We start from the raw sequence: 17,329 nt of genomic DNA on the forward strand, positions 1-17,329 counted from the left end.
AATATTCTAGTTACTTCTTAGTAGTAAGTGTATCTTACTGAACAGGTAATAATAGTTGAGCTGGTAAAAAAAAAAAAAAAAATAGGCCTAATGATGGAAGTATAGAAGTAATAAAACAAAGAGAAGGAAGGCCTTCTAGAATTGGTAAGAAAGAATAAATGCACAAAAAGAGCCAAGGTAAAAGGTACCCAACCGGATATCAAGATATATCATGAAGCAGTAAAAAGAGATGGCATCATTGCATTAGTAAACAAAATAGACAAACATTTAATCATCCTATACTTACAAGAAGAAAATATCTATATTCTCAAGGTTGAGAAGGCTTCTTGAGATCCAGAAGGCAGAAATATAAGAGAAAGGATCGATGAATTTGATCATTACAAAATGTGAAATTTCTTTATGACCTACTTTTGGTAAAAGATAAAGCAACAGACTGAGAAAAGATATGTGACTCATGCATAATACATGAATATTAAAATCTAGAACAAAGAATTATCATTTAATAAAAAAGCAAACAAATTATACAAAAGGAAAGCAGACAAAAGATATGAACAGTTAATTCACAGAAAAGAAAATAAAGATGGTCAGAAAAGCTACAATAATCAAGACAATGTGGTATTGGCACCAATTTTGACAAATAGATCCATAGATCAGAATAAAGAGTCCGGTTAGAGACTCAGACACATATGGTCAGTTAATTTTAGTCAGAGATATTTCAATGAAGAGGTAATACAAAATGCAGAGATAATTTGATGGAGAAAAGATATCTTTTCAACAAGTGGAGCAAAAACAGTTGGGTGTTCATTTTTGCCTTTATGATAGCCTAAATAGTGGCCACCCAAAGATATCCAGTTTCAGTCCCTGGAACATAAAAATATAACCTTATGAAGACAAAGAGTCTTTGCAGAAGTGATTACAATGAGGATCTTTACATGGAAAAATTTTCCTGAATTATCTGGGGTGGACCCTAAATCTGTGTCCCTTATAAGAGAGAGGCAGAGTGCGGTTACAAGCACAAAGAGGAGAAGAAGCTTATGTGAAGATGGAGTTTAAAAGGCCACAAGCCGAGGAATGCTAGAGCATGCTGGCAGCCACCAGAAGCTGGAAGAAGCAAGGAATAGGTTCTCCCTCAGAGCCTCTGGATGGCGAATGGCCCTGCTGACACCTTGAGTTTGGTCTTCTGGCCTCAGAACTGTGACAGAATGCATTACCACCAAATTTGTGGTAATTTCATTACAGCAGCCATAGGACACTAACACAGCCTTGTATCAGAATTCACTTGAAATGGATCATGGACCTAAATGTAAAACCTGAAACTGTGAAACTTCTAGCAGATAACATAAAGGAAAAACTTTGTAAGGCTGGGTTAGGCAAAGATTTCTTGCATGTGACACCAAAAGAGAAAACTGATAAATCATACTTCATCAAAATTAAGAAATTATGTTCTTAGAAAGGCAGTGTTGTGACAATGAAAAGCCACAGACTTGGAGAAAACATTTACAAATCACTATTTGATAAAGGACTAGTATCCAGAATGTATAAAGAACCCTCAGAACTCAAAATAATCAAATACATAAATTTTTTATTGGGCCAAAATATTGAACAGATACATCATACAAGATGAATGGCAAGTAAGCATGTGAAAAGGCACTCAACGTTATTAGTCACTGGGAATGTGCAGATTGAAAGCACAATGCGATATCACTACGTGGCTGTTGAAATCCTTTAATTGAAGACTGACCATACCAGATGTTGGCAAACATATGGAACAAATGGAGCTCTCAAACACTGCTGTTTTGAATGTAAAATGGTAGAATCACTTTTGAAAAGAGTTCAGTGGTTTTCTAAATGTTAAACATGCATCTTCCATGTGACCCAGCCGTTCCACTTACCCATTCTTTTACCTAAGAAAAATGGAAGTATATGTCTATTCAAAGATTTGAACAGAGCAACAGCATTCATAGCAGTCAAACCTCAGAATAAGTCAAATATCTGTCAACAGATGAAGGGCTAAATACATTGTGCTATGTCCATGCAATGGATTATTTCTCAGCAATAAAAAGTATCAATATAACCAACATAGATGAATTGCAAAGTAATTATGCCGAGTGAAGCCAGAGTACATACAGTATGCTTCAACTCAAAATTCTAGAAAGTGCAAACACATAGAAAATAGATTAGTGATTGCCTGAGTGGGAGAGATTTGAAAGATTATAAATGGGCAGAGAAACATTTTAGGTAAAGAGATATCTTCATTATGTTAATTGTCGTAGTTCACGAGTTTATACACAAGTTAAATTTTATTAAAAAGTATACCTTAAGCATTCTGTTTTGCACATCAACTCCTCAATAATGCTTTTTAAATTTTTTTAAAGATTATTGAATCTTACCAAACTTTTCTTACTGATTTAATTTCTGCTCTTTAATTTTTTTTCTTGTATTGCAATGGCATTTTAATGCATGTTTCCTATATTATGAGGATCAGCATCCCTTCCCTTTTATCTTGGAAGTATACCCATTCCCCTTATTTTGGAAGTGTACTATAATTTCTTTCTAAGCCCATATATTTGTGTGTTACTGACTCCGTCCTTGGCATTGTGTACAGAGAACATTATTAAGGCTAAACCAATCAGTACTTCTGAGAATGCAGAATCGCTGGTCACGGTGACTGGTTCATAAATGGGCACTTGACCCATTTAGAAACAGTGATTCAGAGTGAGAATTTGCAGTGATTTCTGGGACAAAGCCTTGCCATTGGACGTAAGAATAAAAGGATATAAACAAAACCACATTTGTCACTGCAATAAGATGACAACTTCTCAAAACAGGGAGCCAGCAAAGGATGGCACTAAGAGACTGAGAAAATGGACCTTGATAATGTCATCTAGTCCTACCAAGCAATTCTTAAAACCAGCTGTTCTTAGAATTTTGGATAATGGGAGTCATTAAGTTTTCTTTTTCCCTGAGTCAGTTTAGGTCAGATTTTCTGGAAAATTCTTTTAATGTATGACTATACTCTTCACATTGAGACTTTATTCTAGATTTTTATATCAGTCTATGGATGAGAATTATTGATATTTTAATCCACATAGGGGTTCAGTAGATACGTTACAAACGATTTTTAAATGGGGGAATCTTTTTCGCTTTAAAATAGTTTAGCAACTCCTCAAAAATGTATATTAATGAAAAGAAATTTAGAATCTGTTTTTTTGGTACCAGGGAGGGAAGATAAAAGTAAATGTATGAGATCTTTCAATCCTGAAGCTGTGTTTTCTGACTTCAGTATTTTCCATGCACTCAGTCTACAAATTTTTTACTCCAAACAGGAAAAAAAAATCTGTAACATATTACATTTTTAAGCCATTTAAATTTTTTCTACTTCTTGAACTGACTTTTTTTAAGTGTTTGAGATTCACTTGTAATGCTTGCCAAAATATCCAGTATGAATCTCTTAATGCAGGAAAAAATGATATCAGGTGAATATTGAAGAAGATTAAACATACTCTTGACATTAGAATATTGTTCTTGTATCTGCCATCTGTTTTTCACAAGGAAAATGTAGTTTGACCTACAAAATTAGTACAGTTGCTGAAATTTATGGAATGAAGAACTCTCAAAAAACTATTCTGAAGTCCTTTACTAAGTAGTAAATAAACATTCTGTGTTTTTCTTTTATCTGCAAATAAACGCTTAGAGGAAAAAGAGAAGGATGAAGATTATCTTAGTGGAGGCGGAAGGTAATATAAGCATAAAGCATACCCCTATGTAGGTTGATATAATAGGAAGTTAATTAGTGGTGCCTCAGGAACCCAGCTGAAATCAGGTGTGAGGAAAAATAACTGAGATTTCAGACAGTATAGAAAGCTGCTTTGTAAGAGTCTGGCAGTTTTTCGAAAGGTTAACAGTTAACAATATAACCCAGCAATTCCTCACCTAGGTATATACCTAAGAGTAATAAAAACCTGTACACACATGTTTATAGTAACATTATTCATAGTAACCAAAAAGTATAAACAACCCAAACAGCCATCAACTGACCGATGAATAAATAAAATGCGGCATATCTGTACAGTGGAATATTATATAGCAATAAATGAATGAAGTACTGACACATACTACAACATGGATAAACCTTGAAAACATTATGCTAAGTGAAAGAAGCCAATCATAATAGGCTACAGATAGTAGGATTCCATTTATATGAAAAGGCAGATCTCGCTGGGCATGGTGGCTCACACCTATAATCCTAGCACTTGGGTAGGCTGAGGAGGGCAGATCATTAGAGACCAGCCTGAGCAGCATGGCAAAAACCCCACTTCTACCACAAAAATAACAAATATTAGCCAGGTATGGTGGCACATAACTGAGGTGGGAGGATCACCTGACCCCAGGAGGTCGAGGCTGAAGTGAACCGTGATTGCACCACTGCACTCCAGCCTGGGTATCAAAGTGAGACACTGTCTTTAAAAAAAAAAAAAAAAAAAAAAACCTGTGGAGACAAAGTAGATTAGTATTTGCCAAAGGCTTAGGGGCTACAGTGGGGGAGGAATGGAAAGTGACTGCTAATGGATATAGGGCTTATTTTGGGGGTGACAAAAATTGATTGTGGTGATGACTGCACAACTCTGATTATATTAAAAACGCTTGGATTATATGCTTCAATAGATAAGTTGTTTAACTTGTGGATTCTGTTTCAAGGAAGCCGTGTGGAAACAACAAAAGCATGAGATAAGAGCTAAAAAAAAAAAAGACTGAGGTCATCTTCCATGCTAAATATGAATGGGTTTCTAAAAATGTATTAGTATTTTTGCCTTCAACTTTGTTGAAACATCATATTTTTAAAGAAATTTGAATTTTATGGTAGGGAAATTATTCCTACAGTTTTATTAGGGAAACCAGATAAAGTGGTGATTCCCTCTCTTGCCAAAAACTCTCAGAGGAAATACTTTTCCTATAGTATTAGGAGGAGTTATTTGGACAAAACATTTTCTTGATTTTTGTTTTTGTTATTCTGATATTTACATGTCATTTAAGACTATGTGAGTCTGTAGGAAATGATTTTAAGCTATCAGCATTTTTGTTCTTGATAACATGCACAGTCTATGAATACCACAGAAAACACTCTGCATATCTTGTTTAGGAGTGCATTCACCAAAATTGCAGTGATCCTAGAAAAATGTATCTACTGACTTCAGGACCCCTATGAGACATGTGCCATCTAAGGGGTTTTAGTGTTGGAGTACATTTTGATATTTAAAGTTTTTCTGAACATGTTATAGTTTAAATTAGCATCTCTGAGTTTATCATTTATACATGTTCCATAATGAATAATTTAAACCAATAATAAAAATTACGAGTCCTTAAATGTCCACAGTCTAGTTGAAAATCATTGCAGTGGGCCTGGGAGAAATATCACAAATTATACTTAAGGATATGAGGCCTGTTAGGGCATTGGAACGGGGAAAGCATTAGCGAGAATGTTCATGTACTCGAGTTTCTCATGATCTAGAACTTATAATTTTCTTTGTCTTTCTCTTCTTTGCTGCTTCTGTCTTCCTCCCCTTCATCCTTTGTACTCTTATCTCTCCCCCTCCTCCTTTTTCTCTCTTCTCTCCACTTCTCACTGGCAGCTACTGCCTTGGCAGAGTTTTCCATCTTAACCCGGACACTCATCTGCCATATACCTACCAGGAAAGGTCTAAGATACCATCACTAACAGAAAAATAGTGTAACGAGAATGCATTTGACTGCTGATATTTTCAGATCACCTCCTTACTACATAAAGGGCAAAATATACCTGTTCATACTTGTGTTAGCATAGAGAATTGTTAGCAGGGAGAATTCTTTGTTACCAACATCACATGGCCAAACGACTGTAAAAAAGTTACTCCTGTAACTGAGGGTGAAGGTCTTAGATAATGAGAGATGTTTGACATGTGAGCAGAGTATGGGGAAGCAGTTTGAAAGAGATTGGGCATCAAAGGGCCAGATCTCATAGTTACCTAGTCGGCTTTATTGCCAGTATTACTGTATGTGTGGGAGGAAACTGTATTCAGATTATTCGTGTTGTGTATAATTATGGATGTATATATACATGCACATACATATGTGTATATACATCCATAATTATGCACAACAAAAATCTGCAGTTCAGACCTCCTGGGCTCCTTGTATATATAACTATACAAGGAGTGATATATAACTCCTTGTACGAGTTATATAGATATATAACTATAGTTATATAACTATATGTAGTTATATATATATCTATATAACTATATATATAGATATACACACACATGTATATATATAATCTGGAACTGAGTCATGTTGAGTATTATAGCTATTATTTGTGGGAAAAGAACCAAAATTTCTTCAAAGACAGTGGCTGTTCCTTCCTTGATTACATATTTCTTTTTTTAGCTGAAGAATTGCTTTGTTAGATTTCAGTATGCACATTTTACACATCTTGAAGAGAAAAAAAGACTTCAGATTTTGTAAACAGGAAAAGCAGAATGTTACATGGTCAGAGGAGAGCTCAAAGTGTTTTAAGCTCCTTGTATAAAACACATCAGAAAGTAAAATAATAAAATACAGGCAGTGCTTCCTTGTATTGCATTTCACAGGTATTGCAGTTTTTGCAAATTGAAGGTTTGTGGCAACTTTGCGTCAAGCAAGTCCTTTGGAACCATTTTTTCAATAGCATGTACTCACTTTGTGTCTCTATGTCATATTTTGGTAATTCTCATGATATTTCAAACTTCATTATATGTTATAGTGACTAGTGATTGGTGATCTTTGATGTTTCTCTTTTTTTTTTTTTTTTTTTTTGAGACGTAGTTTCACTCTTGTTGCCCAGGCTGGAGTGTAATGGCATGATCTTGGCTCACTGCAACCTCCGCCTCCTGGGTTCAAGCAATTCTCCTGCCTCAGCCTCCCGAGTAGCAGGGATTACAGGCATGCGACACCACACCTGGCTACTTTTGTGTTTTTAGTAGAGACTGAGTTTCTCCATTTTGGTCAGGCTGGTCTTGAACTCCTGATCTCAGATGATCCACCCGCCTTGGCCTCGCAAAGTGCTGGGATTATAGGCATGAGCCACCACGCCCAGCCCAGTCTTTGATGTTTCTATTCTAATTGTTTTGGGACACCATGAACTGCACCCGTATGAGACAGTGAATTTAAGCTATAAAGGCTGTGTATGTTCCGACTGCTCCACTAACTGGTCCTTCTCCGTGATCACTCTTTCTTTCTTTCTCTCTTTTCTTTCATTCTTTTTTTTGAGGGGTGGGGGTGCCCTGGAGGGGGAGACAGGGTCTTGCTGTCACCCAGGCTGGAGTGCAGTGGTGTAGTGGTACAATCTCAGCTTCATGGCTCACTGCAGTCTCAACCTCCAGGGCTCAATCTATCCTCCCACCTCAGCCTCCTGAGTATCTAGGACTACAGGCACATGCCACCACTCCTGGCTAATTTTTTTTTATTTTTTGTAGAGACAGGTTTCGTGATGTTGCCCAGGCTGGTCTTGAACTCTTGGGCTCAAGTGATCTGCCTGCCTCAGCCTCCCAAAGTGCTGGGATTACAGGCATGAGCCACCATGCCCAGCTCATGATCACTGCTTCTTAACAACTTTATGCTCCTGTGTAACTTTGCTAGTGCAGAGGAGGATCAAAATGTAAACACAAATCTTCAAGGCATTTTGTTTTCTAAAATGAACATGATTTAGGGAGTCAGACTTCCCCCAATCTGACTATGTAAAATGGGGACAATGCTACATTCCTCATAGTTGTTACGAGGGTAATATGTTACATAGTGTGCCCAATTTTTAGTACATGGTGGTTTCCTCAGAGGGGTTTATAATATCTTAAAGAATATACAAGTGTTAGATTAATGAATTGTAACAGCATGATACTGGGTGTTAAATGAGTTTTTTGCCCTGTAATTGACCATTAAAGCTTACAGAAAGAAGTTTGCTAAGCACCCTACCCTGTGGCCTTGGGTAACCACCCGATATTGAAGGCACCAGGGCTTGCTGAGAGGCCATTGTTCAGTGAAACCTACAGTGATGGTAACATCACTCATACCCCTACTCCCTCCAGATGATTTTAGAGGACTGAGATGAATTTGCCATTTGATAAGGGTGAGAGGAAGTGCCTGAATATTTTTCTTCTGCCAAGAGATGCTGAGAGATTCTTAGAAAGTTTGGGGATGTTAAGAAGGGTTGACTGTATTTATTTCCTAGTTGGATGTCTGCTTAGCCATCAGGCTTTCCCACCTACCCAGTGGAGCAGGGTAAAGGGCAGTGTGGACAGATGGTTTGGTAGTGGGGCAACAATGAGGAAGTGGGGTAAGGAACCTGGAATGAGTTCCTTTTGCCTGAGAGGTATGGGGATGGTTTTCTTCATGCCCACAGGTACCAGTGTTGGGGATAAAGACAGTAGATGATACTAGAGCCAGAGGCTCTCCAAGGGCCACCACGGTGTATAAGAATAAAGCACTACATCCGAGGGGAGCTGCAGGTTGCTGCCCTATTGGAGTAAGCTACTCTTTGTGGCTGAGTCTCCCAAAGGTAACTGTCAAAGGCAGAAAGCACAATTCTGAAAGTTTCAGGGATGGGGCGGGGCAGGATGAAGCAGCTAGGTAATCAAGGGTTAGTGATGACAGCAGTAAACTGACAATAGTTGAGCACCTAGCTACTGCGTAGGCTACTGCATAGGTTCAAGTCCCAGCTTTGCCATTTACTAACCATAAGATTGGGTGACTTTGTAGCTTCTCTTTGTTTCCTCATCTGTAAAAGGGAGGTAATAATTGTACCTGCTCTATAGAATTATTGTAAGAACTAAATGAGTTCATATGTGGAACAATGTTTGGCACATAGTTAGCACTCAAATGATAGCTTATTAATCAAATTATTATTATAAATCTTGAAACAGATTTATAATACTTAGACATGCATGTACAAGAAGAGTAATTTAGGGTCTTTGAGATTCTGAGCTTTAGGATAGGGAATGGCTTGTTCACCGTTGTATCTACAGGGACTGTCATGTGGTAGATGCTCAATAAATGAACAGATGATAAAGTAATGTTGAAGAATATATCAATTCCAGACAGAAGGAGTATCATTAGAAAAATAAAGCACAGAAGCAGGAAATTTTAAGCAGGTATATGAAATAGCTTTTACATTTGGCTCGAGCAGGATTTCTCACACTCGGCCCTATTGACATTTTTGACTGGATAATTCTTGGTTGTCAGAGGTTGTCCTAGGCATTGTATGACCTTTAGCAGCATCCCGGCCTCTACCTACAAGATACCAGTAGCATACTTCCTCAGTTGTAACCAGGAAATGTCTTCAGACATTGCCAAATGTTCCCTGGGAGGCAAAGTCATCCACAGTTGAGAACCCATTGTGATAGAGCATTGGCTTTATGAGAAAGGAGGACAAAATAAGGTTGGAACATTAGATTGAGGCTGTATTGAGTACAGCCTTAAACAAGCTAAAGATCTCAGAGTTTATCTTGAAGACAACAGGAAACTGTGGAAAGTTTTGGGCTATAGAGTAGTGAAATTAAAGTGGTGCTTAAAAGTGTTCATCTGTAAAAGTATGCAGACAAAAGAAACATGGTAATAGTCTTTACAGTCAAAAAGAGGACAAATAGACAATAGTAGCAAATAAGCAAAAAGAAGGAAGAAAATACAGTACAGATTTATCTTTTATCATACATTCAGGATTAGGAACAAGTTATAGAAGGGGAACATTTTCTTTAATTTGGGACATTTTGTGTTGAAAGTTCCAGCCTTTCAAATTTCTTTGAAAATTTTCTGCAAGGTAAGAACAGAGAGTTCTCCTTTCAAAAACAAAAAACACTTGAGATCTTGAAACATAAAATAGACAATACCATCTTAAATTTACACGTTTATCTAAATGACAGGTTGAAATATTTGCCTTAATGTGCAAAGAGCCACAGATATTTCAAAATTCTATTTCCTAATAACAATTACAGCTAATACATGGATAGTAGCTACTATATACCAGCCACTGTTCTAGCACTTATTAACTATTTTTTCAAACCAACCCTATTTTACAGAAGAGGAAACTGGGACACAGGGAAGTTAAGTGATCTGTCTGAATTACATAGTCAATAAATGGCAGAACCTGGATTTGAACCAAGGCAGCTGAACTCTCAGCCACTTTTAAAACCTGCTTTGTTGGGAGGCCAAGGCAAGTAGATCACGAGGTCAGGAAATCGAGACCATCCTGGCTAACATGGTGAAACCCCGTCTCTACTAAAAATACAAAAATTACCCCGGGTGGTGGCAGGCTCCTGTAGTCCCAGCTACTCTGGAGGCTGAGGCAGGAGAATGGCGTGAACCTGGGAGGTGGAGCTTAAAATGAGCCGAGAAGATCGCGCCACTGCACTCCAGCCTGGGAGACAGAGCAAGACTCCCATCTCGAAAGAAAAAAAACAAAAACAAAAAAATCTGCTTTGCACACACAGGTAGTAAATTGTTTACATACTTTTTGGTAATAGTGGTGATGACTTAAATATGTGTCCCAAGTCTCTAGAATTTTAGGCAAATTGAGTTTGGGGCACAAATGTATTTCTCAATTATTGCTTTTCTTTTGCTGTTTGGTTAACTTTTTCTGCAATTGTCAGTATTTAGTATCTTCAGACACAGAGGTTTTAAGAAAATAAGTAAAAATATTCAAATCAATGGGAAAACTTTTGTATGATTTTAGAAGCTGGTGATTTTCACCTGTGCTTTGTGGGGTGGGTCAAGATAATCTCTACTGTGATTTTCATGGCACTGTTTTTGAATTCCTTCCAAATGAATACTTTTGAATAATTTCCCCTGACCGACAGTGACTCATCCCAGCTGTGTGATAATTCCTAATTAGGCCTAAAAGGGTTATTATAACTTGGTACAAAGAGAAGGAAAACTGCCATTGGGACAAAGAGAAGGAAAACTACCATTCAGCTGTTCATGAGCAATCTTCCTTTAGACTATGCTTCTTTCATTTTTTTACTCTCTTTTCTCCAAATCTTGGTGGTGGTTTTTTTTTTTTTTTTTTTTTTTTTGAGGCAGAGTGTCATTCTGTCCCCCCAGGCTCTGGAATGCAGTGGTGCAATGTGTGTGTGTGTGTGTGTGTTTTAACCTCCCTTAATGTGTTTTTCTTAAGGTATCATTTTGACTTTGGTTCAATCCCAGGCTAAAAGTACTTGTTTACTTACCCAAATACCTTGTTTTACAAAGGTAGCAGTGGGCTAAGCTCTCTGATCTACCTGGTGTCCGTCATGAGTCATTAACAAAGCAGGAAAGTTTGTTGACCTATTTGCTGAGTCTGCCTACTGTGGAGACAGTTGCAAAGACTTTTTTTTGTTTTGTTTTTTGTTTTTTTTTTAAACATGAGTGAACTTCTCCAGTAGGGGTTTAACCAGTGTTTTCCATTGCATTTCTGCTAGGACTTTGGAATCATGATTCATAAGAATTGACTCAGTGTAGAGTTAGACAAAGGAATAGTGCAAGCCATCTGTCTCCTACCAAATGTGCTCACTTTGGTGTTAACAATTTTTGATCCTAGGCCTGGCAGCAGTCTAAAGGCAAGTGATGCAAGCTTTTCAAACTTATGTGGAATTAGAAACTCCAGTAGTCCATGACACACACCAAATACCATGGATTGGGTTAGAAATGTTACTTTTAACAAATGAGATAATTCAACACTGCCATACACATTTAAGGTTGCTTGAAGAGAAGCTTCTGGCAATTGTCTTCTCAATTTTCTTCAAGAATTGTATTTGAAAAACCACATTAAAAAATAAAATCTATTATGTATTGATGCCATTTTTTTCTGTTTTCACCCAGACGAAGTTAATAAGTGCTATCTAAAGATAGCACCAGTGCCAAAAGACAGCATTGTCTGCATTGTACTCCGTATCTGGTTTTGTACATTCGAGACTCCAGAATGTTAATCTCAGTAGTAATCCTGGAGAGATTCTTTAACTTGGTATATTTATTGATATCTTAGTTTCCGAATGTAACAAATTACTAAAATAACAATATACCACAAACTTGATGACTTTAAACAACACAAACTTAGTATCTTAGATTCTGGAGGTCAGAAGTCCAAAATCGGCCTCACTGGGCTAAAATCAAGGCATTGGCAGGATAGCATTCCTTTGGGAAACTAGAAGAGGATTTGTTTCCTTGCCTTTTGCAGCTTCTAGAAGTTGCTTATATGGGTCATGGCACTCTTCCATCTTCAAAGTTAGCTGGTCAGATTTTTCTCATGCTGCATCTTTCTTCTGCCTCCCTCGTCTACTTTTCAGGACCATTTTGATTACACTGACATTGGGCCCACACAGATAATCCAGGATAATCTCTGTATCTTAAAGTTACCAGATTAGTAACCTTAATTCCATCTCCAACCTTAATGTTTCTTTGTCATGTAATATAACTTATTCACAAGTTCTGGAGATAAGGATGTCAACATCTTTGCTGGAGGCATTATTCTGTCTATTACTGCTGTCTGATTGCCTGCTATCTAGAATATATGGATTCCTAAAGTAGTGTTGTAGAATGGAGCTTTTAAATACATCTTAATTTCATTGTTTATTTTTGTTATCCAAGTATATGTATCTTAAAAGCGCTCTCTACCTTAAATTCTGCTTGAAGTAAGACAATGTATAAAAAATGTATATTTGCTACAATTATGACAAAAAGTCAAATATGAAATGACCATACAAATGGATAGTAAAAACCTAAAGACCACCCTCAAAATAAATAGAAAGATAGCAAATTAAGCATCTTTCAAAATAATTTCTGGAAGACAGAAGTTGGAAGTCAGTTGATGATAAAACAAGTAAAGAAAAAAATAGCTGTAATACACTAGGAGAGGACCGCTGAAGAGATAGGAGCCAATTTACCAAAATGGAACTTCAGGGAAACTCTGGGCTCAGATTCAGTCAGGTGGGAAAGCTAATGAGGCTGAAATCAGAGGGATTGATTAAATAACTCGATATGAGCCAACTGTACCTGTATATGGGTGCCCATTTTTTCCTCTACCCTATTCACGGGTCACAAGAAGATGGCATTTCTCCAAGGCATGACTTGTGTTGCCTTTATTATTAATTTAAAAAAAAAAAGACTATCTGGAGACAACTAAGGCTTCCAAAGATTTTGATGCTTCCAAGAAAAATATTTCTTGTTCCAGATTTTGGGCAGATGTGTAGCTTCACAATAGGTTCTCTATTGGCTTATAATGAAGGAGATTATACCAATGGCTATACCCTGAATTTCCTCACTGGAGTTGCCGGTCAAATTTTTTATGCTGGAGGGAGACCTGGTCAGAAGAAAGACCAGGATACCCTATACCACAGAAAATTAACAGTGGCAGCTTCCCATTTATTTTAAACAAAAATGAATAACTTCGGGTAGTGAAGGTGGTGGTGAGGATTAGCCAACCAATTACAGAAAAGAATTTCCCAGAATTGAAGAAGAGTCTTCAGGCTAAAAAGACCCACCTATAGTCCAGCATAAATAAGTACAGAAAGATTATATTAGTCCATTTTGCATTGCTGTAAAGGAATACTGGAAACTGGGTAATGTATAAAGAAAAGAGGTTTATTTGGCTCACAGTTCTGCAGGGTGTACAAGCGTGGCATCAACATATGCTCATCTGATGAAGAAGCTTTTACTCGTAACAGAAGATGAAGGGGGAGCAGGCTTGTCACATGGCAAGAGAGGGAACAAGAGAAAGGAGGAGGTGCTGGCCTTCTTCAAACAAACAGCTTTGGTGTGAATTACCAGAGTAAGGGCTCACTCATAATCATGGGGACAGCACCAAGCCATTCATAAGAGATCCACCCTTATGGCCCAGACACCTCCCACTAGGCCAACGTCCAACATTGGAGGTCACCTTTGAAGGGGACACACATCCAAACTATGTCAAGACCACACCTAGATAGTGTCATAAACTTTCACAATATCAAGATTAAATACTGATTCTAAAAAGTTCAAAGACAAAAAGTCATTTACAAGAAATTAAGAATCATATTGACAAATTTTTTCAAATGGAGAGTGGAAAATAATGGCATAGTAAATTCAAAATTCTGTCTTAAAGTTATTTCCAATCTAGAAATTTCTGTTCCAACAAATGATTAATTTAATGTAGGGGCAGAATACATATATTTTCCTACATGTAAATTTTCAGAAAGTTGAATATCTTCATTGTAAGGATATAGTCCAACAAAATGAGAAAATGAACCAAGAGGGACACACATGAAATGCTGAAAACAGTAAGCCCAAACAAAAAGTAAAAAGGGTCTCATGCGGATTGTGGTATAGTGGATTAAAGAGCAACCAGTCCAGTTAGGAATAGAAGTACAGAGGGCTCTAAGAGGGAGAGCTTTAGGATAGAGGAAGACTTTATAGAATAAAATCAATATTTGAGCTTATAAAAAACTCAAGAGTATGCTAAATAAAATTAATGCAAAGGAATAAATTTCAGATAGAATCCCTGAAAGAAATTATTGGAGAAGAAAGGCATGGTTCAATACTATGAACTATGGTTCAGTACATGCTTGGGGGCACCTAGCATGAAGTTGAGCATGTTAACCTTAGTTTTCCCTTTGAGTGGCATTAGGTCAAGCTATTGTACTCACAGAGGAAGAAATGCAATCCCAACAAACTACTTGGGTTTTTAATGAAAAAAATGCTAATATAATCATAAATATGAGAGAGAAAAAGCTATGGGGGAATGGGAGAAAATGAAAAGGCCATGTGGTATGTGGCATGGCTGTATTGTAGGACTCCACCAAATCTTGAGTGTAGCCTGCTAAACCCTGTGTGCTTGAATGAGTGAATTTTATGTAGGCTATCCACAGACAAGGTTGTCCAGTTGTGTGGTCTGTTCATCATGTAATATGGGTAATATGTAAAGAGGCTGTGTCCCAGTCACTAGAGTGGCAAGGATAACACAAACTTCCCAAGAGTTAACTAATGTCTTTGGCAGAAGAGGTGGAAAGTGAGGAGAAGGAGTGCAGCTTTGATTTCTATAGGCAATGGATTTGGAGAAGGAGGGTTTAAAGATGTTTCCCCTATATTTGAATCACCAGCGTTACACCTGCATGACAAACTAAGGGGTTGGGTTATAAGTGACAGAAGCACTTGTTAAAAGGATCAGAGGTGCATGAACTGTGGACCACCTGGGACCTCGACGTTTCAACCACAACTTAAGCACCATTGTCACTGGGTCCTCTCTCCTTCTTAGTATATCACCTTTATTCTCTCCTGCTGCTCACTGGATGTCTCTATCTGCTGGTAATGTGACTAGCAACAGCCTACAGTGCTACTCTGTAACAGCTTCATAATCTGCTTAAATCTGAAAAATCCCAGTGACAGCCCTCAGATGCATTTGCTTTGTGTGCCCATCTTTGCAGTCCTTTTGCCTTAAGGAACAAGGCTCTCCAATGACTCAGCTGTGGAATGGGGGTTAGGCCTGTTACCAGATGACAGGAGACCAAACAAAGCCCATCAGAGAATTCTGAGCCTAGCTTGTCTCCACAACACAAACAAGCGGTACAAACTCCAAAGCTAACACAAATGCAAAGAGTACCAAAAAAATCATAAATCAGGAATTTAAAAAACTCTCACTTGGCTCCAGGGACAATAACCAAAACCATGGACTGAGGTATTATTAACCTATCAGGCTATGGAGATCAGAATGTGTGGATACCTATTCTACAAGCACCAAAGAATAAGAATTTTGTTATTTAACCTTTTAAACCCACACATATTAGTCACAGATTAACAGTTTTCTAACAGCAAATCCAATACACTTCCTTAGTCAATCCAGCATTCTCGAGGTAGCCTTTATCTCTTTGCAAGACAACTCACCTTCCTTCCTTTACCCTTACCTACCACTTCTTATTAGCCTTCATAAAAACTCTTTCTCCTGTGCCCTTCTACTTGACTTCAGGCTCTGCTTTTCATTGGCAGTAGCTTATCACATAAACTCATCTCTGCTAATGTGTTACATCTCCCAGGTAACAGAGTTCATTGTTGACTACCAAGGATAAATCTCCTTTATATCCAGACTCTGTCCCCCTGAGTCCAATTACTTTCCTCTGAAATACCAGTGTATTTTTCATTAAAATGCTTGCAAATCCTCAGGTTATTAGGTTTATGGCAGCCCCATTAAGCAGAACAATAATGATTTATGTAAGAAGTTAGACCAGAATCTTTGTTTTGTTTAATAAAAAGGTTCACAGCCTGCAGCCAGATGCTGAGCTCTTGCAAACTTGCATCTTTCTGTCACATAGACCATCTTTCTATTTTGTTTCCCAAGAGAATGCTAGTCCTGCTTAGAGTTGCTTTTCCAAACTTATAAAACAGAAAGCCTAGCTGTCATGTTCAAGCCTCCGCTGATGAAGCAGCAGGGGCTTTAGATCAGGATAGAACTTGGTAAAACTTCTAGATCTGCCCCTTATGGACTTTGTGACCTTGCACAAGTCACTTAACTAACTCCATGAGCTTAAGTTTCCTCAGGTATATAATGGGTGATAAGACTTTACTGAGTGTTGCACAAATTCAGTAAGATGCTGAATAAACCACTCTGCTAGGCTATAGTATCTCCAACCTCAGATCCATGCATTTTTCTCTGTTCTGTGTTGCAAGTAATGAGACCCCTTGCAGGCTGCATTTCCCAGGTTTCCAGCTCCTAGCTGGGTTCCATCAATTAATGATACTGGTGGGGGATTAGGGGTGTAGGGGAAGGATAAGCCAAGAAATCTCCACAATCCCCAGTCTTCTCCAACTTAGGTGGCATATCTTGCAGCAGTCTATCTCCTTTGCGGCCCCAGTTACTGCTGGCCAGGTGCACCATGATGTCAACTTCTGCATGTAACCCTGGCCTCTTAGTTAGCTAAAGATGGGGTTCTTTGTCCCACAGCCATGAAAATTCAGGCTCACAGACAATTTGAATAATGAGTAAACAGGATTTTATTGGGTAAAAAGGAAGAAAAGGGGAAAACAGGGACTCTCACAAGGCCAGAGTCCCAACTGGAGCACTTCCCACCCGGCCGTTTGAATCCCAGGTTCCACAGGAAGAAGAGGGACCAGGTTCCTTCCTGCTGCAAACATTGTGAACTTCCTGAGGCTCTACTCCAGTATACAGGCTGGTCAGAGTTTCTGTGCGGACCTCCTCCCATGTGGCTGTCTCATTCCTCCATCTAAAGAAGTACATCTAACTGCCATTATAATAAGGACTAAGACCAATCGTAACTGCTTCCTGCAGATAGGGGGCGCTGCTTTGGGGGAAACAGCAGTCAGATCT

This window comes from Colobus angolensis, unplaced genomic scaffold (genome assembly GCF_000951035.1).
Source record: "Colobus angolensis palliatus isolate OR3802 unplaced genomic scaffold, Cang.pa_1.0 Scaffold535, whole genome shotgun sequence".
Taxonomy (NCBI): domain Eukaryota; kingdom Metazoa; phylum Chordata; class Mammalia; order Primates; family Cercopithecidae; genus Colobus; species Colobus angolensis.